The sequence below is a fragment of the Dermochelys coriacea genome, chromosome 8 (assembly GCF_009764565.3).
Source record: "Dermochelys coriacea isolate rDerCor1 chromosome 8, rDerCor1.pri.v4, whole genome shotgun sequence".
NCBI classification, from domain to species: domain Eukaryota; kingdom Metazoa; phylum Chordata; order Testudines; family Dermochelyidae; genus Dermochelys; species Dermochelys coriacea.
This window is the reverse complement of record NC_050075.1, coordinates 70,820,976-70,848,826: the sequence shown is the minus strand read 5'-3', so window position 1 is coordinate 70,848,826 and position 27,851 is coordinate 70,820,976. Positions and strand designations below refer to the sequence as shown.

Here is a 27,851-nt window from a genome sequence, read left to right as displayed (position 1 = left end):
TGGGGTGGAGTGGGGAGGGGGAGAAGCGAGGGCTCTGGCTGGGGGGTGTGGGCTCAGAGGTGGGTCTGGAGATGAGGAGCTTGGGGTGTAGGAGGATGCTTTGGGCTGGGATCAAAGGGTTCGGAGGCCAGGAGGGGGATCAGGACAGGCTCAGGGGTGCAAGCTCTGGGTGACGCTTACCTCACGCGGCTCCCGGAAGTAGCAGCATGTCCCTTCTCCGGCCCCTACACCGAGGCCTGGCCAGGCAGCTCTGTACACTGCCCCATCCACAGGAACCACCCCTGTAGCTCCCAATGGGCATGGGGGTGGTGCGCAGAGTGCAGCCCCCTGGTTGCCCCTATGCACAGGAGCCAGAGGGTGGTCATGCCACTGCTTCCGGGAGCCGTGGGGAGTGGCCCCTGACCCTGCTCCTCGGCTAGAGCGCCGGAGCGAGGTAATGCCATTTTTTCCAGGAGCCGCATAGAGCGGCCCCGACCCTGCTCCCTGGCAGGAGCTCGAGGGCCAGATTAGAACAGCTGGCAGGCTGGATGCAGCCCATAGTTTGCCGACTCCAGGCCTAAATGTTGCATTTAGGTACCTAAAGCGGCCTTTAAACACCTAAGTCCCTTTGTGGATCTAGCCTGAAGTGACTTACACAAGGTCACACATGAAACTAACTGCAGCAGAAGCAGGAACTGAACCTAGATCTCCAGCAGCTTAAACAAGAGCCTGAACCACAAGACCTTCTTCCTACTAGATTGTGTCCATGGTATTTGATTTTCAAAGCTGCAGCTCAAGTGCAGTACTCCCATTTCTCTTATGTTCATTCAGATCATTGGCTGCAGTTGCTTCACTGTGCATTTTAATTGGGATTAAAGCATTGAATTTAGGACTGAAGAATGCCCACTGAAGCTAAGAAATCGCTCCATATGTATCTGGTTAACAATATCAGTCTCTCCTTACAACTCCTTTCCCCTCAGAAACCTGTCATGCACAGAAATTGGGCAGGATTAATTTTGTAACCAATAGAAATAGCCCTTAAGAAGTTTGTATTTCTAATATTAGGAATGGCCTGGTGGTGGCAGCAGGCAACCTAATAAACCAGTGTTGTATGAATTGAAATTTAGTTTTAAAGTTGATATCAGGAGCACCTCTCTCTTAAATCACCATTCCAGGCTCTTGATTTTCAATGCTAGTATACGGAGATGAAAGACCCAGAAAATACTTATCCAGAAGTGGAGAAGCTTGAAGGGAAGCATACATGCAACTAACATCTCCTTTCATCAAAACACACTGCTCTAAAACACATGTTAAATAAGTTTTCACTGGGATTTTTTTTTATTTGTACTTCACAGGAAATTAGCATATATTCCTTATTTTCCAGAGTTGTAGATGCTGTAGAAGAACCTAGGATAGTGAAGAGAGAGAGAGAGAACTGATTATGACATTTTAATTTTGACATCTGTGAAGATACTAGCTGGTGTGTATCTTGGAGTAGGGTGCGGGGCGAAGAATCTTCCTCCAGTTTAAACAACAACAAACAAAAAAACCAAAACCACCACACAACCAAAATTGGGTCAGTTCCTCGGATGTGGCCATGTTCCACCCAGTGCCAGTGCAGGACATGAAAGCAAGAAGAAGCAAAAGTGACTATGTTTTTCCTGATATCAGGGCCAGTTTGGTCCCAAATGCAAGTCAGAGCAGTGTCAGAGTTTCCATAAATTATGCTCAGCTATAGTAACCTCCAAGGCATCATTTTAACAGCTGCTCAATTTGGGGAAGCCAAGAGAAGGTGGCAAAGAATCAGCTATCCACTTCTACATTACCTAGGAAAGTCCTCTGTGCCTGGAGAATCCTCAGGTAGCTGGCTTTTGGGGCTGCTTTGCTCTGGAAGACTGGTACCAACCAGCCATATTGGAGCCCAAGATTTAAATTGCTCTAAAATCCAAAACAAGAATTATGATCATTATGACATGTTTTAATTCTAGATGCTGTCATATGTTATTGTTTCAAAATCTTGAAACAAAACAGAAATCCTCTAATGCAGTCACCTACGTATTTAAAGGCAGGATTTTATGGCAGTATAATTTCTAGATTATAAATGGATTAATAGTTTTATAAGAGTACCCTATCAAAGACTTAATCAGTCATAGCTGGAGCACTCCTAGCATGCAAATAATCCAATTTAGAGTTCAGTGCTAAGCACTTTAAACCTTTGTATAATGTACTTCACAAGGGATATTTACATTGACATTCTTTTTACAAGATGTCCACATTCAGTTGAAAAGACCAGGAGTGCCTACCTCCCCACATACTGCAGTTTGGCAACTAATGCCTTCCCTTCAGATTAAAAAAAACATCCAATAGAAATTCTTTTAAATACTGTTTTTCTTGCCCTATAATCACTGCTGCATTTTAACAATAAAGAGGAATATCTTACTTTCCAACCACAAAGAATCCATTTGGCAACAATCATACTTAGGATATATGAATTCTTAGACATTTTAAAGATTAAATGAACTAACAGAGCTAACTCTTGTAATGGTATATACCTGCTCCATACGGAAGAGTAATAAACTGTTAACTTTAAAAGTATTACTATTTAAAGAGACCGTGGGTACAAGGTGTTCTGTGTAGTATGGTAATTCTAGCACCAAACGGTTTTCACAAAAACATTTACAAAAATTAATTTAGCAAAATGTGAAACTCACCCCTTTTCTTTACTCCATTCATTGCTGTGAGGTTTGTTTAGAGTCATCATGGGCCATTGAAATGTTAACATTAAATACAGACATTTTGTTACTAAAAACAAAATAAGGAAGTTCCAATGCACCTACATTGACATGGAATTGATTCTATGTGTATCCCTTCTACCAGCATCAATGGCAGCTACAAAAGCTGTATTCTAAAACATATCAGGGTTCTTCTTGGAAAATAACACTAACAACAACTTGAGTGCCCACTCAGGATCTTTGGTTTCAGCGCTGAGAAAAATAAAATAAATTCTCCAGATAAGTGGTTCCTTCCTGCTCGGGAGGACTCTTGAGTTTGTTTGGAATATAAAACAAAGGAATATTTTAATAAGGGGAAAGGGAACATACAAAAGAATAGAGTTGGAGAAACTTTGATGGAATCATATTGGACATTAAAAATATAAAAAATGGTTTGCAAAATGAGGTCAATTTCACTGGAATTTTGTTTTTGGAAAAAACATAGGAAGAAAGTTCAGACAACACCAAAACTGCTAGGAGTTTATCCAGAGCCCATCACCACCACTGCCACCAGCCCAATAAGTGTCCAGGGCTGGAAGTCCAACGCCCTGACTACCCACAGTTCCACCCAGCTGAAACCCTACTAACAATTTGAGTCAGGGCATATGGTATGGCCAGTCCTCTGCTGACCCAGCTCTAGTCCCATCAGAGCTGCTCAGCCTGGTTCCACCCTGAGGCATGGCCCTCTGGTCCAGCTCTTGATTCTACTTGCTTCAGCACTGAATAAGTCAGGGTGCAGTAAAACCTGCTCAGCTCCCCTCTGCCAGCACTGCTGTGGAATCTACTCCACTGGTCCAGAATCGGCTTCACCCTGCTGCTAGTCCAGCCACGGCTCACCAGAAGTGAGCTCACTCTCTCAGCTGCTGTTCCAGGCAGTACTTTTCAGCTGTCAGCTCTACTCCCTGGTCTGATCAAGCCTTGTCTGCAAACTCTTCCTCACAATCTAAAAGCTCTCCAGATGATGGAAATCCACAGCAAACTGTATTCTTAGATAAAGCCCCTACTCCTTTGACTAAGGGCTTGGCTACACTTGCAAGTTACAGTGCAATAAAGGAGCCCCGGGCGCACTAGCTCACTACCTGTCCACAGCGGCAAGGCACGTAGAGCGCTCTGACTCCGCGGCTACAGCGCTGCTGGTACTCCACCTTGGAAAGTGGAATAAATCACTCCCTGTCACACTCCACCCCACCCCCATTTGAAAAGCATGTTACAGTCACTTGCATGCTGGGATAGCTGCCCACAATTCATCACTCCCAATACCGCTGCCAGGGGCCGCAAATGTGGCCATGCCAGTGCACTTGAAGCTATCAGTGTGTGGACAGACTGCAGCACTTTCCCTACTGCACTCTCCAAAGGCTGGTTTAACTCAAAGTGCTCTACATCTGCAAGTGTAGCCATACTCTAAAACTCTCACATCTAGAGCAAAACCTTTTCCCTACCCTGTTGTGCCCTAGCTTCGTTAGCCATCCTTAATTCACATCTTGTATCGTTATGGTAACTCCTTCACCCAGAGCATGGTTAGCACAGCTCCTATACCCTTTCTTTAGGCAAGAAAGATAATTTCATATCACATGCATATAAAACAGTTTAATCAAAACAACGAAACCAAACATAGTAGAATTAGTGATAACAATATGCAAATTAAGCTGACCTGAGCTGTTTTTTCCCCTTCTCAATAATAGAGAGCTCCATCCCCTAAATCCTTAGATCCTGCGGCTTGCATATTAATTTAAACTCGCAAGTAAAAACATGGGTTACAATTCTCTTAGTAAAAAGAAAAGGAGTACTTGTGGCACCTTAGAGACTAACAAATTTATTAGAGCATAAGCTTTCGTGAGCTACAGCTCACTTCATTGGATGCATTCATCGGAAGTGAGCTGTAGCTCATGAAAGCTTATGCTCTCATAAATTTGTTAGTCTCTAAGGTGCCACAAGTACTCCTTTTCTTTTTGCGAATACAGACTAACACGGCTGCTACTCTGAATTCTCTTAGTAAATAACATTCCTACATTGCACATATTTATATTTACATTTCACAGCACAATCATAAAAAATTCCAGGTATGAGTTAGGTGTTAGTAGTTAGTTGTTATATAGCTAATTTCCTGACTGCTGAATCAGAACTTGTAACCATCATGCATTAGCTGGAGTGTTCACCTTTCATGAATATCCAACTTAAAATTGTAAGTTGTCTTATTGTGATAAGACTAGACTAAATTATTTGTAAGGAATGTATTAATCTTTTGTTCAGTACAAGATGAAAGATCACTTGCACCTGCTATATAAGTATGCCGAGTTTTCTTATGTTATTTAGGGCAAATCAGTGTCTCACATAAAAACATTACTGTGAGTGTTTAGTTAAGGCTAAGATGGTTATATTCACAAATACGGTCCTATATGTTCCATGGAATCAGATGTGGTTAGTCATCTCAAATTGTCTTAAGCACCCTATCTAGTATGTTTCCACTAGATAAGAATTAAATTTTTAAGTGAATGTAGTGGTCAGGGGGTGGCATGGATCAGCATTCATGTCACACTCCCCAGCTGTACCTGGCCCAAGCTGGGGAAGCTAATGATCCAACCAGCAGACCAAATTCAGTGATGAATCCGGTCACATGCCACCTAAGTCACATTGTGCATATGCTAAGAAGAAGAGTGGTCAGAGAAAGGTATTGGATTGAAAGATCTGGAAACTGAAGTCCTCAGCCAAATGAGTTCATTACACGTAGCCTCTCGGTTACAAAAAATTTCCCCAGATTAGACAATAATGAAATCCAGTTTTGATTACTTTTCTTCTTGGGAGGAATGAAATTTAAATCTTTAAACCTTTTTTTCATCTTGTTCTCTGAATAGAATCATCATAGAATATTAGGGTTGGAAGAGACCTCAGGAGGTCATCTAGTCCAACCCCCTACTCAAAGCAGGACCAATACCAACTAAATCATCCCAGCCAGGGGTTTGTCAAGCCAGGCCTTAAAAACCTCTAAGGACGGAGATTCCACCACCTCCCTAGGTAACGCATTCCAGTGCTTCACCACCCTCCTAGTGAAATAGTGTTTCCTAATATCCAACCTAGACCTTCCCCACTGCAACTTGAGAGCATTGCTCCTTGTTCTGTCATCTGCCACCACTGAGAACAGCCAAGCGCCACCCTCACTCTTCTCTTCTGCAGACTAAATAAGCCCAGTACCCTCAGTCTCTCCTTGTAAATCATATGCCCCAGCCCCCTAATAATTTTTGTTGCCCTCCACTGAACTCTCTCTAATTTGTTCACATTCTTTCTGTAGTGGGGGCCCCAAAACTGGACGCAGTACTCCAGATGTAGCCTCACCAGTGCCAAATAGAGGGGAATAATCACTTCCTTCGATCTGCTGGCAATACTTCTACTAATGCAACCTAATATGCAGTTAGCCTTCTTGGCAATGAGGCACACTGCTGACTCATATCCAGCTTCTTATCCACTGTAATGCCCCAGTCCTTTTCTGCAGAACTGCTGCTTAGCCAGTCGGTCCCCAGCCTATAGCAGTGCATAGGTTTCTTCCGTCCTAAGTGCAGGACTCTGCACTTGAACTTCATCAGATTTCTTTTGGCCCAATCCTCTCATTTGTCTAGGTCTCTCTGTATCCTATCCCTATGCTCCAGCATATCTACCAGGTTACCTTACAAGTCTCTGCCTCAGAGCCAGAGGTTAAAATTTTGAAGAGTGTCCACACACAGGAGTTGTCTGGGTTTAAAGTAAATCACCTGAAAAAATCTGATTTAGTTAAACAAGTGCAAACCCTTGTGTGGATAGTTATCAGTATGTCCACAAAATTGCACCATTTAAATATCAGACCTTTAATTAAACCAGGTCAACTGTGTGTGTAAACCAGGCCTAAAACCCACCCTCCTATTTCTGGGCATGATTCCCTTCTATGGTACTCCAGTTTTATGAAGGTGTAACTCTAAACGGGAGTAATGCAGGGATGAATCAGGCCCTTTGATTTTAAGATTGGAAAATGCCCTTATGAAACAATATTTTTCCCTTTTGTATTTTTGTAACTTGTATCACTCTTGACTCTGGGTATTTCATTCTAGTGTTCACGTTAGGCACTCAGATACCATAGTGAGGGGCAGCACTATGAAAAACAAGTAGACAGATGTTCATGTTATTATTGCAGTATGAAACTGGAATGCAAGTTCTATAAAAACAGAACTGAACATTGTATATGTTAGAGATTATCAATGTATTAGGGATAGTTTAAATTAACGAGATCACTTTATAAATGTCATGCCTAAGCACCAAAGAATTCCAAAGAAATGCTCCAGCAAAGAAGTTATGCTTTTTTGGAAAACTACTGTTTGTTTTATTTATTAACATGACCTATATATTAAATAAAACATTATAAGTGATAACACTATGTCTATAAAAATACTCAGATAAAATCATATGGTTTGAAATTTTAACCATGGAAAGCTAACCTAGTTACATTTTAGAATCAGAACTACCTCTCTGACTAAAAATGAACTAGGAAGTAAATGCACAGAAATAATCAACTGCAGGCGTTCTCAACCTTTTAAATTTATTCTCAATGTTTTTCTTTCTTTCCCCCTCAACTTGCTAGAAAAACTACAGGGCCCAGCAGGGGATGGGGGTGGGGTACTTGGGGCTCCGGGCCAAGGGTGGAACCCTTGGGCATAGGTGTAGTTTGACTTCTATTTTGTGGGGTGCGGAGGGAGGGCTGGCGGGGCTCTGGCCAGCTCTGCACAGTGGGATCCAGCGAGGGAGCGCCACCTCCACCCCCTGACTCAGCAGGCCACTCACCTGTCTGGGGCTGTGTGCCGGTGGCTGCTTCGCGAGGGCTCTGCTGGGCTGAGGAGCCGCCCGGGCAGCTCTGACCAGCTGTGTGAGCTGTCCAAGGGGGCTGGGAGCTGAGGAGCAGCCACAATGCTGGCTGGGCACCAGCAGCAGATGGGAGAATGCCATGGCTGCCCACTCCATGGCACCACCAGCTAGGGTTGCCAATTTGGGTTGGATGTATTCCTGAAGATTTCATCACATGACACACTCTTTAATCTTTAATTATTAAAGATTAATCTTTAATTCCTGGAGACTCCAGGCCAATCTGGGAGGGCTGGCAACCATACCACCACCCAGAGGAGCAGCTGCCCCACACTGCCTGGCTCTGGCTTCCCATCCAGGGACTGGGGGAAAGGAGGAGGATGTGGGGGTGGAGTTGCCCCCAGGACTGTCCCACTCTGGGTAAGGCACTGCAGTTTGGGGAGGGGGGGTGCAACACCCTTGTGCTCTCCCAATTCTGCCTATGGACTCAAGGTTTCTACCCACATTGGGGTTTCAGTCCTCTGCCCCCACTCCCGGCTTCAATGAGGGGTGGGGGGGAGCTTGGGGTTTCAGTCCTGCGCTGCTCCCCACTTCAGCCCCGCTCGGGGCACCGGGGTTCAGCAGTGGGGATCCGCCTCCTGAAAGGGCTTGTGGACCACCAGGGGATCACGGACCCGCAGTTGAGAACTGATGATCTACTGGATACTGAAAGGAATGTGGTCTAGAAAACTGAGAAGTAAAACTAATACTTGAAAAGCATGCAAGGTGCTCAGAGCAGTCAAAAAGAAGGGCTGTTCCCCTTTTTCATTCTGTAACACGTTGTAAAGGTTTGAAAAAAAACCTCTGTACTAGGTGCTTTCCAGCTGAGACTAGCAGTGGCACAGCTGAATGCTGAGTTGTGTGCAAGTGGATACAGAGCTGTAAGAGCTCTTTCTCTAGGCCAGGAGACACTGGCACATTCCAGACCCCAGACCAGTCCCTGAGAAGCAGAGCAGTGAGTCTAATCAAAAGCTAAGGAGCTATGTGTATATTCAAGAAGTGGACCCAGTTTAGATGTAGTGCTAGTGTGACCTTTGAGTTGTGATCCTAGCTAAAAGCTATGTAAGCCGCCCAGGAGTCCAGTCCACAGTGCATTCCAGACACAAAACCAGAGCCCGGAGAAGATAAAGGAACTTTGCTGGAACAAGGAACTATGATTTTTAAAATACCACTTTTAAATAACTGCTTGATCTCTCTCTATGTGTACTTGAGTCATGTAACAGATGGAGATCTCAGACAAATTCAGTCTGTCACCTCTCACAAGGGCTCAATTTACTGGAAAAAAAAAAAAGAAGAAGAGAGAGGGAGATTCCATAAAGGCAAACTTTGTCGTCTCAGAAAACAGCTAGGAATATTTCCCTCCCTCTCCTTCCAAATAAATTTATTGAGCATCTTCGTGCATTTCAGTACCAGATGAGTGATACCTACTACAAGCAATCAGTAAAGTCCATTGTGGTTCTTCTGGGTGAAAGACTCTTTACAAATGGAAGATTAATACACATTCTGCATTGTTTCAGAGTAGCAGCCGTGTTAGTCTGTATTCGCAAAAAGAAAAGGAGTACTTGTGGCACCTTAGAGACTAACAAATTTATTAGAGCATAAGCTTTCGTGAGCTACAGCTCACTTCATCGGATGCATTGCATCGAATGCATCCGATGAAGTGAGCTGTAGCTCACGAAAGCTTATGCTCTAATAAATTTGTTAGTCTCTAAGGTGCCACAAGTACTCCTTTTCATTCTGCATTGTATTGTTTATACAACTCTAGTTGACTTCCAGTAATCTGAAAGTGAGCAAGCTGAGTATAGTTATGCATTCCTAGCCCTTAGTGTTTATCATAATTTTGGGCAGGGGGAGGCTCATTCTGATTGTTGTGTTCTTTCTTACATTGTCTTTTTAGTTTATGAAGAAAATGGGGTAAATGAAACATATTTCTTTTTAACAGCATCCATTTCAACATAGGATTTTGTACATAAAGGCTGCACAACATGGATGGATAGACCCTACCACACAGTATTTTAAATTCACAGGGCCAGATTCTATTCTTGCTTATACCATGGTAAAGCCAGAATAATTACATTGACTTCAGTGGAGCTACTCCAGCTTTCAGTTGGTGTAAGTTAGAATAACCTTAGGGTCTGGTTGGAACGGCTTGTTAAGGGACATTCCACAGCCAAGAATAGAGCACAGAATGTTTCAGCTACACCTTCTCCTTTCCTCAATATACCACCTTTGCCAGGAGCTGCAAAGTGAAGCACTGTACCATCTTTCCAGCAGTTCTACCTCACCTGGGAAATTCTCTTAAGCCTTCACTTAAGATTCGCTAGTTCCTTCTCTTTATAGCCCTGTTTACATAGTTTGAGCAGCAGGAACAGGTTTCAGGACTAAAAAAGGTAGTTCACATAGGTCAGCTCACAATCCAAGACCTTGGCATGTCTGAATAGACCCATCTACATATAAATAACCCAGCAGTGAGAGCAGTTCAGTGGCCTACAAGTCATTCCTACTGGCCTACAAAGCATACCTCTTCAGATTTTAACTGCCAATGCCAATATATATGTCATACATGATATTAACTGGCAAAATTACACTTCAGGTTTCTGTGCAACAAGGCTGTGAAATTTTGGATCTGATGTGTCCATCACACAACGCTTACATTACAAAAGAACAGCCTAGTAACAGGTTTAGCAGGAAGCACAGTTCCCAGTGTGATGGTTTCTCAAAAAGTCATCAGCCAACATTGTTCCTGAGGTAGGGAATTCTTCATGTGGACCCGTTTGCCATAATGCCAAGATGTTTCTATCTGCATTCCCTCCAATTCCTGCCCTCAACAAGGTTATGCACAAAATCAACCAGGGCAGGTGCAAAATGCTGACCATAGCCCCAGATCCTTGTGTCGCGAACACAATTCAAACTTTACTGAGTCACTGGTCTGCCTAGTGTAGCAAGATAATGAAACTACTGGAGACCAAGAATAATAATAAAAGTCATTCTGTGAGGCTAGTAGTAGAGTGAGACGTCACATACCGTCTTGGATGGAGATAAGGCTGCTATTATTGCTGTTGGGACAAAGAAGCAACCTGGAATAAGCGTAGAGGGACCCAAAGGAGAGCCATGTGTCTGAAACTCATCACAGCATACCCTTGTTCAACTGCAATAGGATGGACTCAGAGCCAAAACACCCCTGGTTAGAGTTTTGCTTGTCTTTAACAAAAAGTTTACTTCAGAATGATACACAAGGAAAAGCTTTTCTTTAGAAGCCCTTCATGTATGTCAATTCTCCTCCCCTGCATTCCCTAAAACACTCAAAGATGCATTAGGTTAAACGTTTAGCTTTTCTCCCCTTTATAATTTCAAGAAATAAACTAGGGATGAGTTTGTAGCCATTTTAAGATTGGGGTCCCTCTGTAACAATCTATACCCCTGTATTCACCCTTTCACACTATTGTAATAATCTTTGTATAAAGTATGCCTTTGGGAGGTATCATTTTAAAACTCATAATTTGCTGGTCAATATTGTCCTGGTAAAATGTGTATGGAACATTGTATATAGAGTTATAAGATTTCGCTGTATGGTGTTATTAACACATGTTCCAAACCACAGCCCAGCCCAAACAGAAGTTGGCGAACAGGTCTGTCACAAACAAAAGAATGTATGCTCTGCTTAATTTGCATTTAATCAGTAAACAATCATCAAGCACAAAGGGAGATCCAACAGGTGGGAAAACTAGTAGGAGATATCCTCTCCCATAGACTTTTTGTCTCCTAAAACTCAGCTGGAAATGTTTTCTAAGAGGGGGACTGACACTATAAAAAAAATGAGGGACAAACACTGCCAGGGACCCCTCCTCTTCCACTCTCACTCTGTCCATCGATTGACTACACCAGAAGGAACTAAGGAAGCAGCCTGACCTAGAAGTTTGGCCACTAAAACTATTAAGAGCATATGGTATGAGAAACTTTGGTTTGACTTTAACAGAGTTTGTTAAGTAAGGCATTAGTTGCATTTTATCTTTATTGCTCTTGTAACCATTTCTGATTTTTATGTTCCATTACTTATATTCCCTTAAAATCTCCCTCCTTGTAGTTAATAAACTTGTTTATTGTTTTATCTAAACCAGTATGTTTGAAGTGTTTGGGAAACTCCATTTGGGATAACAGGATTTGTGAATATCATATCTTTTAATAAAATTATGAACTTCATATGCACTTGTATTGTCCAGGAGAAGGCTGGGCAAAACAAGAAATACATTTCTTGGGGGAAAGTCTGGGACTGAGAGTGTGCTGGAGTCACCCTGAAGTGTAATTCAGGCTAGTGAAACCCTAAATCTGACTGGTAGTTTGCAAGTACACACAGACATAGCTGGTGTGACTTATATGCTAGAGGCTCCTTGTGAGCAGTCCAGGAGTGGAGGTAAAAACAGCAAAGCAGTATCCAGGTCAGGGAGGACACAGAGTCCAGATTGTAACCTGGGTATGTCATTCACTTCGTACATTCCCACTTTACATCCAGAGTAACTCTGTGGAGTTGCTCTGAAATTACACTGGAAATAAATGAAAGATTCTGGCCCCTTCGTGATTAAGAAATATCGACATGTGTTGACAGACTTTAGATAAAGAAGTTGGGGTAGTCATTATGGAGAACTGAGGATAACCACATGGCCTCTATGTGTTCAAGTGATCTGGTGATGCTGTATAAAGCTCTCTTATCTGAAGCAAGATTGCTAGCATTCTCCTCTATGCTGGTGGGTTCATTTTTTGCGATCAATGTCACAGAGTTGCTGAATAGCAAATAGTCTGTATATTCTAGAGCAGTAACAGGAGGATATATGGTAAGAGCTTAGAATATGAGTTATATAATTATGTTTTACAAAGCCAAGCATATTCATTAACAGATATTGGGCCTGACCATGTCATCCTTATAGAGACAAAACTACCATTGACTTCAACAGGAGTTTTTGCCCAAGTAGGGAGTGCAACACTGGGCCTAGGGTAGCCAGGTGTCTGGTCAACACCACTGACTGGGCCTTTAAAAGTCTGGTCAGCGGTGCTGCAGGGATAAGGCAGACTAGTCCCTACGTGTCCTGGCACTGCTCTGTGCCCCGGAAGCGGCCAGCAGATCTGGCTCCTAGGTGGTGGTGGTAGTGGGGGGGGGTTATAGGGCTCCGCACCCTGACCTTGCCCTAAGAACCGGCTCCGCACTCCCATTGGCCAGGAACCAGGGCCAATGGGAGCCAGGGGATGGTGCCTACAGGTGAGAGCAGTGCACGGAGCCTCCTGGCCTAAGAGCTGGACATGCCAGCCGTTTCTGGGGCTCAGCGTGGTGCCAGAACAGGCAGGGTTCCTGCCTTAGCCCTGCTCTGCCACTGACCGGGAGCCACCCAAGGTAAGCCCACGCCCCAACCCCCTTCCCCTGCCCTGAGCCCCCCCCGCCCAGGCCCCAAACCCCTCATCCCCAGGCCCACTCTAGAGTCTGCACCCCCAGCCCATACCCCCTCCTGCACCCCAAACCCTTGCCTAAACCTGAAGTCCCCTCCCGCACTCCAAATCCTTCTGCCCCACCCCCCAGCCTGGAGCCTCCTTCTGCACCCCAAGCCCGTCATCCCCAGCCCCACCCCAAAGCCCACACCCCAGCCCAGAGCCCTCATCCTCACCCCCTCCCTCACCCCAACCCCCTGCTTAACCAACAGCCCCCTCCCACATTCCAAATCCCTTGGCCCCACTTCCCAGCCTGGAGCCCCCTCCTGCACCCCAAACCATCATCCCCAATCCCACCCCAGAGCCCGCACTCCTAGCCACAGCCCTCGCCCTCTCAACTCCCTCCCCTAGCCCAGAGCCCCCTCTCGCACCCTGAACCCCTCATACTGTATAAATAGGAGCATTGCTGGCAGATTGAGGGACGTGATCATTCCCCCTCTATTCGGCATTGGTGAGGCCTCATCTGGAGTACTGTGTCCAGTTTTGGTCACTACACTACAAGGAGGATGTGGAAAAATTGGAAAGAGTCCAGTGAAGTGCAACAAAAATTATTAGGGGCTGGAGCACATGACTTATGAGGAGAGGCTGAGGGAACTGGGATTATTTAGTCTGCAGAAGAGAAGAATGAGAGGGGATTTGATAGCTGATTTCAACTATCTGAAAGGGGGTTCCAAAGAGGATGGATCTCGACTGTTCTCAGTGGTAGCAGATGACAGAACGAGAAGTAATGGTCTCAAGTTGCAGTGGGGGAGATTTAGGTTGGATATTAGGAAAAACTTTTTCACTAGGAGGGTGGTGAAGCACTGGAATGTGTTACCTAGGGAGGTGGTGGAATCTCCTTCCTTAGAGGCTTTTAAGGTCAGGCTGACAAAGCCCTGGCTGGGATGATTTAGTTGGGGATTGGTCCTCTTTGAGCGGTGGGTTGGACAAGATGACCTCCTGAGGTCCCTTCCAACCCGGATTTTCTATGATTCGGTTTTGTGCGATTAGAAAGTTGGCAACCCTAACTTTGAGCTTTAATCAGCTCATGTGCTATTCACAATTCATTTTAATTTGACGATTTTTACCATTGCTTAATTGATAAACCTTCCTCAAATTAAATTAAGCTTCTTTCTCCCCATTCCAAAATTACAAAGGCCTTTGAAAACAATACATAGTGCTGGACAAGGAGCCATTTGAAAGAGAAAGATCAGCTTGTGAAATTGTGTGTGCTGGAAGGTTAAGGAAAGACATCTCTTACCATCTGAAGTCGTCATTCTGGGCCAAAATGTTCCAACTTGGATGCTTAAGTTGGGCATCTTTTCAAAGACGTGAAGTGATTTAGGAGTACAAGTCTTATTGACTTCCATTGGAACACATGCTCCCAAGTCACTTAAGTGCACTCCCAAGTCACTTTTGAACATCCTACCCCCCCCCGGTCCATATTTATGTGCCTATCTGAACTGATCTACTTTTCAAGGTGTTGAGCATTTGGTGCTTCTATTGAAGTCTGTGGACAGTGCAGGTGCTCCATACCTCTGAAAATTAGGCCTAAAGTGCCCAGCTGTAGGCACCCAAGTGTAAAATGTGGGCCTTACTGCTTTACCTCTGTTGCACGAATGTGCTTGTCTTATTGTTTCAATAAACTTGCTTAGTTTGCTTTCCTTTGTCTCTATCTGATGTAAAAAGTTTTGCTATCCAGAAATGGCCGAGTGCCTGTTTGTTAGGGATAATGAAATGGAAAGATTTTGAATAAGCTAATACACTTCACTTTACAAAAAGTGACTGCATAAAGTTCAGGTTTCCTGTAAAATGGAGGAAGGTACTTTCTGATGGGAATGGATAAATGATCTTCCCTCCCCCCATTCACATTGCAGTGGTTTCCATAAATGTCCCCGACTACTAGAGGTGCGTAGGAGACAATGGAACAGGTCCAAATTTTGAACAGGAGTGAGAAACTGACTATATCCCTACGGTTATGCCACTCATCTGGGATGTGGGAGAATGGCAGAGCAAGGAAGTGAACCAGGCTCTCCCACATCTCAGATGAGTGCCCTGTCACACTGTTCTGGGGTGGGAGTCTCTCTTGTGTTGACTAGAAATTCCATCCTGAACCGTAGAAACCTTTCTGGCTAAACTTTATTCACAACTGGGATGTTTCCACAAAAAGTTTCCATTTTGATGAGTCAATCTTTCTGGGAAAGGCAGCTGGTGGAAGGTTTTATTGAAAAATTCCCAACCAGCTACACTGTCTACAGAGGGTGCATTCAGACTGATTCAAATGGATTTAAACCTTTAAAAAGATCTAGGTTTGTGTCCCATTAAAAATTTGGGTTGAGTTTCAATTAGGTCACTTGTATTATCAATACCAGTTCAATCCAGCCATCACCTATGAGAAAAATTTGGCAACAAAGCTAGATTAAAGACTGAACATTCAAAATAAACTTATAAGTATTGTTTATATTAAGATAATGTCTTGTTAAAAAAACCAGTGTCATAACGAATTCACTGAATAGACTCCAGTCACTAGCGATAAAGTTTTAAATAGTACAAGCCTTTGCTTAAATAGGTTATAAATACTAGTGATTAATACATTGAATAGCTTATTTGGGGTGATATCACAACTGAATGCAAATAGAGAAATTATTTCCCCCATTTATTTTGACAGCAAATGGTAATAATGTCAGGCATGATGACAATTTCCAAATTTAGGTCAGAGGATTAATTGTTGGGAGCAGGAGTGTCTGTACTCTCCACTAATCTGTTGTGCTTCTATGAAGAAGCACATCTGCTAGTTGCCATTATAAATATGATAATACACAGGCATCCGTCTATTCAAATTTACTTTAGAGACCCCTGAATATTGAGGTCCTCCTAAGCCACAGATGTTCTGCCCTGTGAAGAGAGAAAATGATAGGAAGAGTAACAACTTTAGCAATTTGTGGGGTTTAAACTCCTGAGTCACAGATTTTGACACTAAGATTATTCTTTGATTATTTAGCTGAACAAGTGAGGGATAGATAACACAGAATGCCAGGAATATCAGCTGTCCTTAGCCAGCTCTCTGTCAAAACAATGCTGGAAAGCTGCTGACATATGAATATGCAGCATGTTTTGCTTCTATGGAACATCTTCTAGAGGTAACGCACCAGGTAGATTCATTTTTTAGAGGTATATTGCAGGATGTAAATAACGAGCCAACAGCAATTTTAGAAAGTTCTTCTCCTTATTTGACAGGTTGCTCTAGGAGGAGTTCTGATTCCATGATGCTGCTTTTCTCCTCGGGGTCCCCTGAGGAGTGATGCAGCTCTGAACCCCAATGCAGGCCAGTGCCTATAAGACATGCTTGAATTTTTGCCTATCGGACCCAACCAATTTAGGTTATAAATCATTCAAGTGAGAGACTTGCACAGCTATAGTGATATAGGAACAATGGATGATATCTCAATGATGCAGTCCACATAATGGACTTCATGGCTTCCACAGCTCCTGAGAAGTGATTGTAAAACTAACCGTTTAAGGAATACTGATTACACTGGAGAAATGAAATCTCCATCTATAGCGAGAGGCAAGAGAAGTTTTCATTTCCCATAAGTACCAATGATGGAATTGATCATTCCCGTGAGCATCACTGGTGGAAAACATTTTCCTCTTTCTCAATATTATTACACTAAACATAAAAGATATGGAAGAAAACAGAAGCCCTTATAGTTTTGCCCAGGAAGACAGCTTATTTTGAAATTGGCTTCAAATTATGTTGGTTAATTATGGAGAACTATTACTAAATGATGTTTGAAACTACCCCAGACAGAAGGGCAGTACATCCATCAAAGATGCTGGAGGGCATTAGCAGGTCAGACCTTCCTCACCATTGGCTCAAACCTGTACCCATTGACTTCATTAGTGCAGAATCAGGCCTCCAGAGGCCAGCATGAGATGGGAATGAAGGAGAACTGCGTGGGGACTGAGTGCTTTGTTGTCTGCTGGAGTCTTCTGTATGGTTGGGTATTTCAGCTAAACCTCTGAACTCTGGAAGCTTTTTCCATTGCTAGATTTATATGGAGTTTTCTAATTTATAATTGGATGTTTCATATAGTGTGCCTACTCCATGACTAGTTTACAGCATGTTTTTGTATATTGTTTGGCTGGGTCAGGCTGGGATTTTCACTTATTTAATGTTATTCTGTATATTGACAATATACAGATCATAGGAATCAATTTCAACCATCCCTAATATTTCCTTACCTCACTGGGGTGTTGTGAGATTAATGTTTGTAAAGTGCTTCGAGAACCTCATGAAAGGCACCATGGCTCTGAGCCAGAGAATCATTTACGCATGTGCATAGTCCTATTGATTTCAATGGTCTACATGCATGCTTAAGTGTTTTCCTGCTTGGGCTGGGGGGGGGAGGGGAAGAGGACCATACATGTAAGAAGCATAGCAAACAAGTATACCATTTGTGAACTGCTAACCAAACTTTTCAAGTGTTTGCTGATTTTGCATGTCTAGTTTGAAACAGCTAGGCTTTAAATTATCAGATGTGCTAAACATGGACAAGTCCCATAATTCTGAAGCTTTCTCTGGGATTACTAATTGTCCTTAATACCCATGCTGGAATAGTGCACTAAACAGCATTAAGTCTCAGGAAGTTATAAATAAGGTAATCAATTAAAAAAAACAAACATTCAAGGGAAATGAAAAATATTCTCTCAGCAATTTGGAAAATCCAGGTCAAGTTAAGTCTTTAAATTAAAAACATTTGCTGAAAGAAGTTAATTGTCTTCAGTTTCCTATAGGAAATGCTCACTGTGTGATGTCATGCCGTCTGGAGCAGCTCACATCCATGAGTGCTCTCTTCAGGGTAGACTCAAAAACAGGGCAGACACTGCAACCTGAAGATAAGTTCTAAATTAGATTTCACCACGCCAGTGACAAATGTGAATTCCCACATCATTATAACAGTCTCACCACAGCGTCACAGAATTTATAATTTAAGTTCCCTTAGACTCTCCAGTCTATCTTGCTGCCCAGGCAAACAGGATTTCGTGATAAATGGTCATCATACACCAAAAAAATCATACTGTACTCACATTGCTTCCAGTCCCAAAAGATCTGTCACTTACCCCAAATCAGTTGGTAATTTAGATCTTACACCAAAGACAATGCCTGTAATGAATCCTGTAATAAACTATCTAAGGGTATATTAACTAAGAAAAAGAAATGAGTTATTTGCAAACACTCCCACACAAATGAGTTGCAGTCTAAATCCTAAGAGTGACAGAGTTGTAGTGATATGTCAATTCAAAGTGTCCTTCAGGGCAGAACCAGGAGGTAGCCTGGGGATCTCTGGCTTCGTTTTGGAGTCTCTGGCCCAGTGAGAGTTCAAACAGCAAAGAGATGGAAAATTTTCCTGTGTCTTTATTTCCTTCATTCATCCTCCAAGTCCACAGGACAAGCTTCCTTGCATATAGTATTTCCAAGGTGCGATAGGACCACTAACCGATCCTTTGTATTACGATGTTCCTTAATGGCCCATCTGATTTTGATAGTTCTAGGGGGGAGGGGGAAAACGCTCTTCCCATCTGAGTTTACAAGTTTACAGCAATCATTTTCAAAGTTATAAAGCAAAACTTACATATTTCCTTATAGCAAGACATTACAAACAAGATCACTGCATGCAGCAACTTACAAACATTCTATAGAGTCAAAACACTAAACACATTCTTATGATACCCATTTTGACAAGCACTAACACATAAATGTACTGTACTTGACGCCAGCTATGAGTTTGCCAGTTCTTAGCTAATGCCTGCAGCCTTTGAAAGAGGTGACACCTGGCCTGCCAGCATCACAGACATACTGTATAATAATTACTGAAATATGTTTTATTAAGTCAAGTGTGTGTTTTGCAATGGTGCTAATTGCCTGTTAAGTAAAACAGCTCAATAAAGACCTCTGCTCAATGTATGGCTGTGGCTAAAAATGCTAATAATATGTTGCAAAAGGAATAGGTGATGAATAATGCAAGGGGTATTATAATTTCCTGTATATAATCAGTGGCACTGCCACAGCTGGAACACTGAGTACAGTTCTGGTCATCCCACCCTAAAAAGAATATTGCAGAACTAGAAAAGGTTTAGAGAAGAGCAATGAGAATGATTGAGGGTCTTGAAAACCTCTCAGATGTAGAGAGATTGAAAATATTGGGATTGTTTACTTTAGAAAGAAGATGAATAAAAGGAGACTGCTAAACGTATTCATCTTCTCTCAGCCATTCATTATTGTAGTCTAGAAGTGTCTGTTCTCCGTCTCTCATAACAAGACCAAGGGGACATTCAATGAAATTTAAAAGGTGGGAAATTAATAGTAATAAAAATAAATAAAATACTTTTTCACACAATGAAATATGGAATTCACTGCCACAGCAAGACACTAAAGCCAATAACTTAATAAGAGTAATGAAGAGACTGAATATTTATATGGATATTAAGACTATACAGACTTATAATTAATGACAACAAACATTTTGGTGGAGATATTAAACCTTGGGCTTCAGGGTAGGAATCATTATCTAACTATTAGAGACCAGGATGAGAACTATAGAGGGGAGCAGATTATCCCACATCTGTCCTGCTGCAGGTTTCTTACACCAGCCCCTGAAGCATCTGACACTGGCCACTAGCAGAGACAGGATACTTGTGTAGTCTAGAAGGACTTTGGATCTGATCCACTATGGCACTTCCTGTGTTCCTAACATTACAAAGCAACAGTGCTGCATGGAAAACTGCTTACTTATGCCTTCTAGGAGAGAATTTCATCCTTCCTGAAAACAGAAATATGTTAACAGAAGAGGAAGCCTATTCAATGTATTTTAAGTACATTCATCCAAATAAAGTTCATGGAAGCTGCCATTATTATGCCACAAAGACAGGAGACACCTGTTTTCATGTTTTTTCTTAGCTTAGATCGCTTCTCAATTTAGTTTCATTTTCAACTTGTTGCTTGGCCTGATAATATGTTGCAAAGCCAAAGTTGTAAAAGCAAGGCTTTAAGGCCCCTGAGACAGAAAAAACAAATAACTTTGAGCACATACTTAAGCCTGCTTCCTGCTTTTAAAAAAATCAAAGTTCAAAGTATTGAGTCTGCACTAAGAAAACAAGTTTAACTAATTACATTGCAAAAGTGTTGATTAGATGCTTAATATCCAAATCCTTTCACAGTTATTGGTTTTCTTGTAAATCAATAGGAGTTTGGCACAAAGCATTGAGCAATAAATCTAGATAGAGCTACTATCGGTAGATCTAGAAGGAGCCAGATCTGATTACAAGAGATAGGAGAACAGTACCCAACAGTACCATTATCAAGATTTATCATGGTTGCCATTACATTTTTGAATGGGGCTGTATAAAATGCTGGCAATGGAATATGAGGTCCACATGTTGTGTTGCAATTTTACAACGTATGATTTTTATGAAAAGCAAGAAAATGAAATTATGTAGGTTGACAATTGAAATAATTTCAGTCATTGTATAAACACTCAAGAAGCTGAATTCCAAATTTTGAAATTCCATTTTCCATTCAGGTGAAAATCATTGTCAGGAAAATATGAAAATCTGGACTTTCGCATTCCTTTCGATGTGAAAACCTCACTTTGTAACATTAAAATAAAAAGAGAAATGTAGCCGGCACAAAATCACTGGAGATGGAATTGCAAACAAATATTTTCACAATTTTGCATGGACCCATTTATAGACCATATTATTGAGAAGGGATATGTGATGTTGCACCCCATAATGCCTCTCTACCCCCAAAGGATACCTAAAAGAAACTGGAACAAAGGACAGTAACTACGGGGGTGTGCGTGATTGCTGGACCCAAACTAGAAGGAGGCTAGTCTGTAAAAGAGACTTATTGGAACATCTCTGAGGGTGAGATTTCATCTGTAATCACTTTCTTACTGTATTAGGCTTAGACTTGCATGGTTTTTTTTATTTTTTTTTTGGTAATTTACTTTGTTCTGTCATAACTTGAAACCACTTAAATTCTACTTTTTGTATTTAATAAAATCACTTTTTACTTATTAATGAATCCAGAGTATGTATTAATACCTGCGGGGTGGGGCAGCTGTGCATATCTCTCTATCAGTGTTATAAAGGGCGAACAACTTATAAGTTTACCCTGCTTAAGCTTTATACAGGGTAAAACAGATTTATTTGGGGTTTGGACCCCATTGGGAACTGGGCATCTGGGTGTTGGAGACAGAAACACTTCTTAAGCTGTTTTCAGTTAAAGCTGCAGCTTTTCGGGGACGTGGTTCAGACCTGGGTCTGTTTGTAGCAGGCTAGCATGTCTGGCTCAAACCAGGCAGGGCACTGAAGTCCGAAGCTAGCAGGAAAAACAGACTCAGAGGTGGTCAAAGCACATCAGGTGGCAGTCCCAAAGCGGGTTTCTGTAATCCAATCTATCACAGGATGTTAATAAAATTCTTATTTATTTGGACTGAGAGTAGCACAGAGGAATCAGGGTCCCATTGTACTAAGTGTGGTACAAACAGAACAAGGAGCACCCCAATTTCTCACTGATGTTAATAGGAGGTGAGGGTGCACAGGCCAGTTCTCATTGAGGAGCATATTGTTTTATTAAATTTTGGTCAAAGTCTGGATTTTTATTATTCCAATAGTGATCTTTTGAGATTTAATGAATAATCTCAATTCCTTCCTTTCTAATGGCCACATTTTTAGCCATCCACCTATGCCAGTACTCTTCTTTTAAAAACAGTTATATTTCAAGAGTAAAACTCTTGAACAGAAATAGTGTTCTCCTAGGAGTCTGAATATCTTCCTTTAAAATAAAAAATATCAAGTTTTCTTTCCTCTACAACTAGTATTACATAAAATACTTCCCCTTCACTTTTACTGGACAATGAGGTGTTCTGCTGATGTTTATAGTTTAAAAAAAGCATAAGAAAGAAAAATACCTAAGAAAGTTTTTCAGATTTGAAAGTGAGGTTTTGCTCAACTATCCAGTATGAAATACTATCATTGCCAAGCTGCATTACTGTATTTTGAATACAGTATTTTTTGAATACAGTATTTTGAATACTGTCTTTACTATATTTAGCACTTTCAGTCCAATATCTTAATTTTATGTGATCATTGGTTCCCTCCTACTGCTGACAGGTCACAGCAATGTTACTCAGACTTCCTCACACCACATTTTCTCAGCCCTATGTACTATCTAGAAATCTAGAGACAGCTCAGCAGTGAAAGGGTACTCAAATGTCTGCCTTCTGGTTTCCTTCACTTTGGGACCAACCATTCTATTTACTAATAGGCAAAATACAAAAATGAAAAAATACAAAAAAACACCCCACACACCTTGGTGGATAGGTACTTACAGTCCCTTGGGGCAGATCAAACTCTGATAGAAAAATCTGCAAGGGAGGAAAAGAACCTCCGAAAGCCCTGAGTGCTAGTCTCATGGACTATGCACTGCCTCTCTGCAGAATGAGCATGGAGTGTGGCATTCCAGCCCTGCAGATGTCCTCAAATCCATGAGGAAATCCAGAGTGTTGGGACATAGAACTACCATCTCTATACAAATTCCCTTGTTTGCTTATTCCTCCTGGCACTAAAAATCCTGGAGCCAATGCTTCATCACTATGGTATTTGTGCAACTCCTGTGCGCACCCCCCCACACACATGGTGGTTTACCACCCTGGAGCAGGAACCCATGGAGATAAATGGATACAGGGTCAACATTAATTTCTGCCAGTATGTCCCTGTGGTGTTGCCAGATCCATACAGTGGCCCTCCCTCAGCCTTGTTTCCTCTCCACTCAGTCATGCCCCCACCACTAGATCACTAGCTGTGCCAAGTTCACATGAGGGGCTTCCATAAGATCTAGTGTAGGTGTAGCTCACAGAGCTAGCTTAGCCTTTTATTTTGCTTAGCAGTAATTCAAGAAACTTACATTGGCTTAAGCAAGTTAGCATATCTGGCATGCCAGGACAGGGCTGATCCTTTGTCTCTCACCACCAGATCTCCCAGGAAGAGTGAGAGTATAGAAACATATGAGCTTATGCAAGGAATGATACCAAAGACATCCTCAATACTATATTACTTCTATTTGTTTATGTGGTCTTGAGTTTTCTAGTCTTTACTGATTGCATAAAAGCGGCTAAGGCTTTGCTTTGCCCTCACTGTGAGCATCTTTGGCATACACCCCACCATTCCCAAGATATTGAACTTGGTAGTTTTAATTCTGTTGTGTCTGATTCTGGGACTAGAACCCTATTGTCCCCAGCTTATTAAGTTGGTATTGGCAATGAATACAATTATTAACTGTTAAAGCATCAGGCTAACTATTAATCAGGCTAAATTATTAATGGTTAAAGAATCAGAAACAGAGGGGATGATTCCTCACTCTGCAAGTTTAGCCAAGTCTGTCTATCAAGCTCTCATCACTGTTGCAAGAGAGCTCTGCTCACAAAAACTATGACAGAGTGTTCTGGGAAGGGAATTATCTCCTTCAATCTGGAGGCAAGGCCCAATGCCCTCAGGTTGCATTCATCCAATAGCGAGTACAGGTTGGGGAGGAAGAGGGAGCAATCCTGCTCATTCCTCCCCTCATATGTGGATTAATCACCCTGTGTATTCTTTTTACAGTGCATATAGCTCCTGCCTATGTCTATAACCCATCCATGCTCATCCCCTTGTGATACAAGGGGCAAGAGCAGGCAATGGAGAAGTCCTCTAAATTAGTTTTCAGATCTAAGAGAGGGTGAGTCTACAGCATGTTTTATATGGTGTATGTATATTATGTTCAGAATGTACCTAAATCACATCTATTGTAAATAAAACTTCACACAACATTAATCAAGTATCTTGTGCATTGTCTCTGTTGCTGTAATAGATCCATAAGCTTGTCTGGTGCACAGTATGAGCAGGGGTTCTTCCACCACATTCTTTGGGCTCTTATTTTTTAATTCAAACAGAAAACCTGGGAAAAGTGATTTGTGGCAAGGTCACTCTGTTTTCTCAGAAAAGCTAGGAGTTTGTTTGGCAACCACAAACAGACTCTAACTGCCTATCCCACCCATGCTTCCTTATCAGCACCAAGACCTTCATTATGAGCAGAAACGAAAACAAAAACCGAACAATAATGTGAGACTGAGCTGGTACTTTGTGTGTATGTAGAGCATGAGGCTTTCCTTTAATTTATTCTACAGCATATATACAAAAATGTCATTGTCTCTGTAAAATAGGGTTTGTTTTTGTGCACCTTTCAGATACGAGAGCCTCAATATCTTATCCATGGGGGAGAAATATGACTTGCTGCCTTATTTTCCTGTTATAGTACTTTGCTCGAGTGAGAATGGCAAAAGTCCTTAATTAAAACCAAACTGTGTACAAACCATAAGAAAATGATAGCAGCTAAATTGTTGAGTTATTTTTCAATATAAATTTTGAATCCTCACCCCTGAAAAGAGCCTCTCGAGCTTTTGTTTGTTCCAGTAGGCTATTGCATTAGCTGATGATACCGACTTACATCAGAAGTAGCATGCAGTGCTAAACAGAAATGGGCTCAAGCTACACTATTTGTGCCTGGGTGCAGATTACAAAACATACACAGACCCTCAAATCTGAAGGTATTTGGATTGGTTTTTCTTTAGCTCTCCAGTAATAAAATAGGCAAACCCTGCTTTCAGTTCTGATATGGTTTTGCTGCTTAAGTGGATCAGCTGGAGGATAGGGCACTCTGGCAACTGCACCCCTATGCATTACAGATCCCAGTTTTGTGGGATTTCCCTGTGTCTGAAGATAAGGGCAGGACAGGGTCAGTACCCGCTGCTGTGCACAGGTCAGCTCCTTTACACACACACACACACACACACCCCTACACCTCCCTTGCCCAAGGTGCACTGGACTATGGAGGACTACTTCATCTAGTAGGCTGAATTACTCTGTGGAGAAACTCCATGATCCAGTTTGCAGGATTCTGCGTGGGTTACACAGCTTCCATCAGTGCAGTATCTGACCCCTCCCAATATTAATGAGCAAGACACCCGTGGGTATTGAAATATTACTATCCCCGTTTTACAGATGGGAAGCTGAGTCACACAAAGTCTATTGTAGAACCATGAACTGAAGCCAGATCTTAATCCTGTGCTGGGGCTTTTACCACAAAATTTCCTTACATCCCCTGGCTCCGCTCCTGTGTGGTATCTGTTACATGAGCCTATACCCTGAAAGAATTTAATGGGTCCTGGCTTTAGCAGGTGCCCTGAATCTTATGTCAGGATTGGGAATGAGGGTTCCTTCATCTCAGCATAGGCATAATTTCTACAAAATACTTAGATATTATCTTCCCTTTAAGTGAAAGCTTAACTCAAGCAGACAGCACTAGCTGTGATTTAACAGTATTTTACTTTAAATCCAGCGCCTAGGTCACTATGGTTTATATATGATTCTTTGTTTCAACAAGCCATTAATAGAACTTTAACTATTCCAGTGCAGGAACTCTAATTAGCTAAACTGCATTTGGCAGTTTGTGGTGTTCTCAGAAGTCATCATTCAGATACATCTCGTGTGTATCTCAATGAATGAATCCATTTCAGGTCACATAACCCTGGAGTTCAAATGGTTCTAGGGGACCAATGGCTCTGCCCAGCATTCTTTCTGTTGTTGACACCAATGCCACAAAAGTTATTCACACATTTTTGAGCTCACAAATCCTAGCACTTAAGGTATGTCTACACTGCAGCAGGGAATCAGCCTCTAGCAAGGCTCAAACCAGTGTGCTAAAAAGATAGTAGTGTGGATGTTGGGACTCCAGGACACTCAGGCCAGCCACCTGAGCTCAGACCTAGGGTGTTGGGTGGGCTTGAGACCCCAAGTTACCACCAAGCAGCAACAGCCATACTGTTATTTTTGGCACATTATCGTGAGCCAAGGTAGCATGAGTTCATGATGTACCTAGGCTAGGAGGCTCACTGCAAGCTGCAGTATAGTGTAGACTTAAGTTAGATGGCTAAATACTTGCTTTGCACTAGCAAAAAGTGAACAGTGCCCATAGCTTCATTAACTAACCTTTTTACAGGGATGACACAGGGTGCCTCCATCACTGCCTGATGAACCTCACTGCTTGATTAGTTCAGGTGGTTTGGCAGTCAAACACACACGAGACTGTTTATCCTTCACCAAGATATGCATTTATTTTCCTCTTACAACAGGCTTATAGCAAGGGTAAGCTTCCCTGCAGCCCTCACTCCCCAGCCCAAACTCACCCTCTGAACTTCCTTCTGAACTCCTCTTGGGCTCCCTCCTAACCTGACATTGCTTCCCTGTTTCCTCTCCTTATAGTCTCCCCCAATTACCTCATTAACCCTGTGATTATGGGCACCCAGGTGCTCACAATCCCACACCAAAAAGCATATAATTGCCCTCAACTGGGCTTGCAGCGTCCTCCAGGTTGCAGCACTGTCAGTGACCATAGTGCTAGTGATAGCACCCTGTCACAAGGGGCCAAATGCCACCACTGCTGCCTCCTCAGGCATAGCAAGCCCTGGGCACAGTAGAACCACCCCAGTTCCACTATGCATAGAGGGGATTTACAAGTGAACTTCACACCTCATGTGTAACAGAGCTCTGGTTCTCTGCTCTGCAGCAACATAGAAGGACTACTGAAACAACACACTGGAGAATCAAAGGCAGGAATAGCCAATGGATTCACCCCTGTGGTTACTTGGTGGCTGTCCAGTTACTCAGGAACTACAAATAATATGATGTCACTAGCTAAGAGCAACTGCACTCACTCCTTTTATGTATAAAAATATTCAGATTGCTTTTTCCATTAGTTAGTTGGCTGGGAGAGAAGATAAATACTGAGTGAATCACAAAAGGTTCTGAATTTAGAGTCTGCTTGGGTGGGCATTTCCGTGTTCAGACATTTATCTGAATTATCTTAACCAGTTTGCCCATTGTGTCAAGTGGCCTCATATCCTTTTCTGTATTCCCCGAATCACCTTCCCTGAAACACAGCTTTGCTCCTTTCATCAGGCCTGGTCCCTCCTGCCTTGGGGAGCTTAGACTAGTCCAGTGCACTCTGTGGAGTTTCAGCCCCACATTATTAAATGACCAATAGCAGTTGCAGCAATGGCCCACAGCACCCTCTTTGAATGTGGCTGCCCACTCACCTGAGATCTGGAACAAGAGCTGATCTACCACGCTAGCCCCTGATTAAAGTGAAGGTGGCCACCCATGAACAGCTGGAAAGGGAAGCCAGCTGCAAATGAGGTGGTACTGTCTAAGGAACAGCCACATACTGTAATATCTTGCTGAAAAATAGCCTTCTCCTTCACTGAATATCCACTATTCTTCTTTTAGAGTAGCAGCCGTGTTAGACTGTATTCGCAAAAAGAAAAGGAGTACTTGTGGCACCTTAGAGACTAACAAATTTATTAGAGCATAAGCTTTCGTGAGCTACAGCTCACTTCATCGGATGCATTTGGTGGAAAAAAAATGCAAATGCATCAAATGCATCCGATGAAGTGAGCTGTAGCTCACGAAAGCTTATGCTCTAATAAATCAAGTACTCCTTTTCTTTTCACTATTCTTCTTGTTATATTAAATTTGTTACATTCTAGCAGAACTATTATTCCAAACAATGAACATTGCCAGTGATGACATACAAAAAAGTATAAAAGTTACAGAAGTAATATACTTATTATATTATAAAAACATTATGGATATAATTATCCATTTTTTCTGCAAATAAAATAAAGC

The 27,851-nt window shown here is 42.2% G+C and overlaps 1 long non-coding RNA gene across 3 annotated transcripts; it reads right to left on the bottom strand.

Moving 5' to 3' along the window:
• Nucleotides 1-1,304: 1,304 nt before the first annotated feature.
• Nucleotides 1,305-26,355, bottom strand: LOC119860812. Of its 3 annotated transcripts, XR_005294638.2 has the most exons (3): nt 26,157-26,355; nt 1,806-1,917; nt 1,305-1,386 (listed from the first exon to the last, which is right to left on the bottom strand). It is a non-coding gene; the product is annotated as an uncharacterized LOC119860812 (long non-coding RNA). The 3 variants fall into 3 exon arrangements; XR_006273693.1 differs by lacking the exon at nt 1,305-1,386 and having other exon boundaries at nt 1,467-1,917; XR_006273694.1 differs by lacking the exons at nt 1,305-1,386; nt 26,157-26,355 and adding an exon at nt 2,691-2,812 and having other exon boundaries at nt 1,467-1,917.
• Between the last annotated feature and the right edge of the window lie 1,496 nt (nt 26,356-27,851).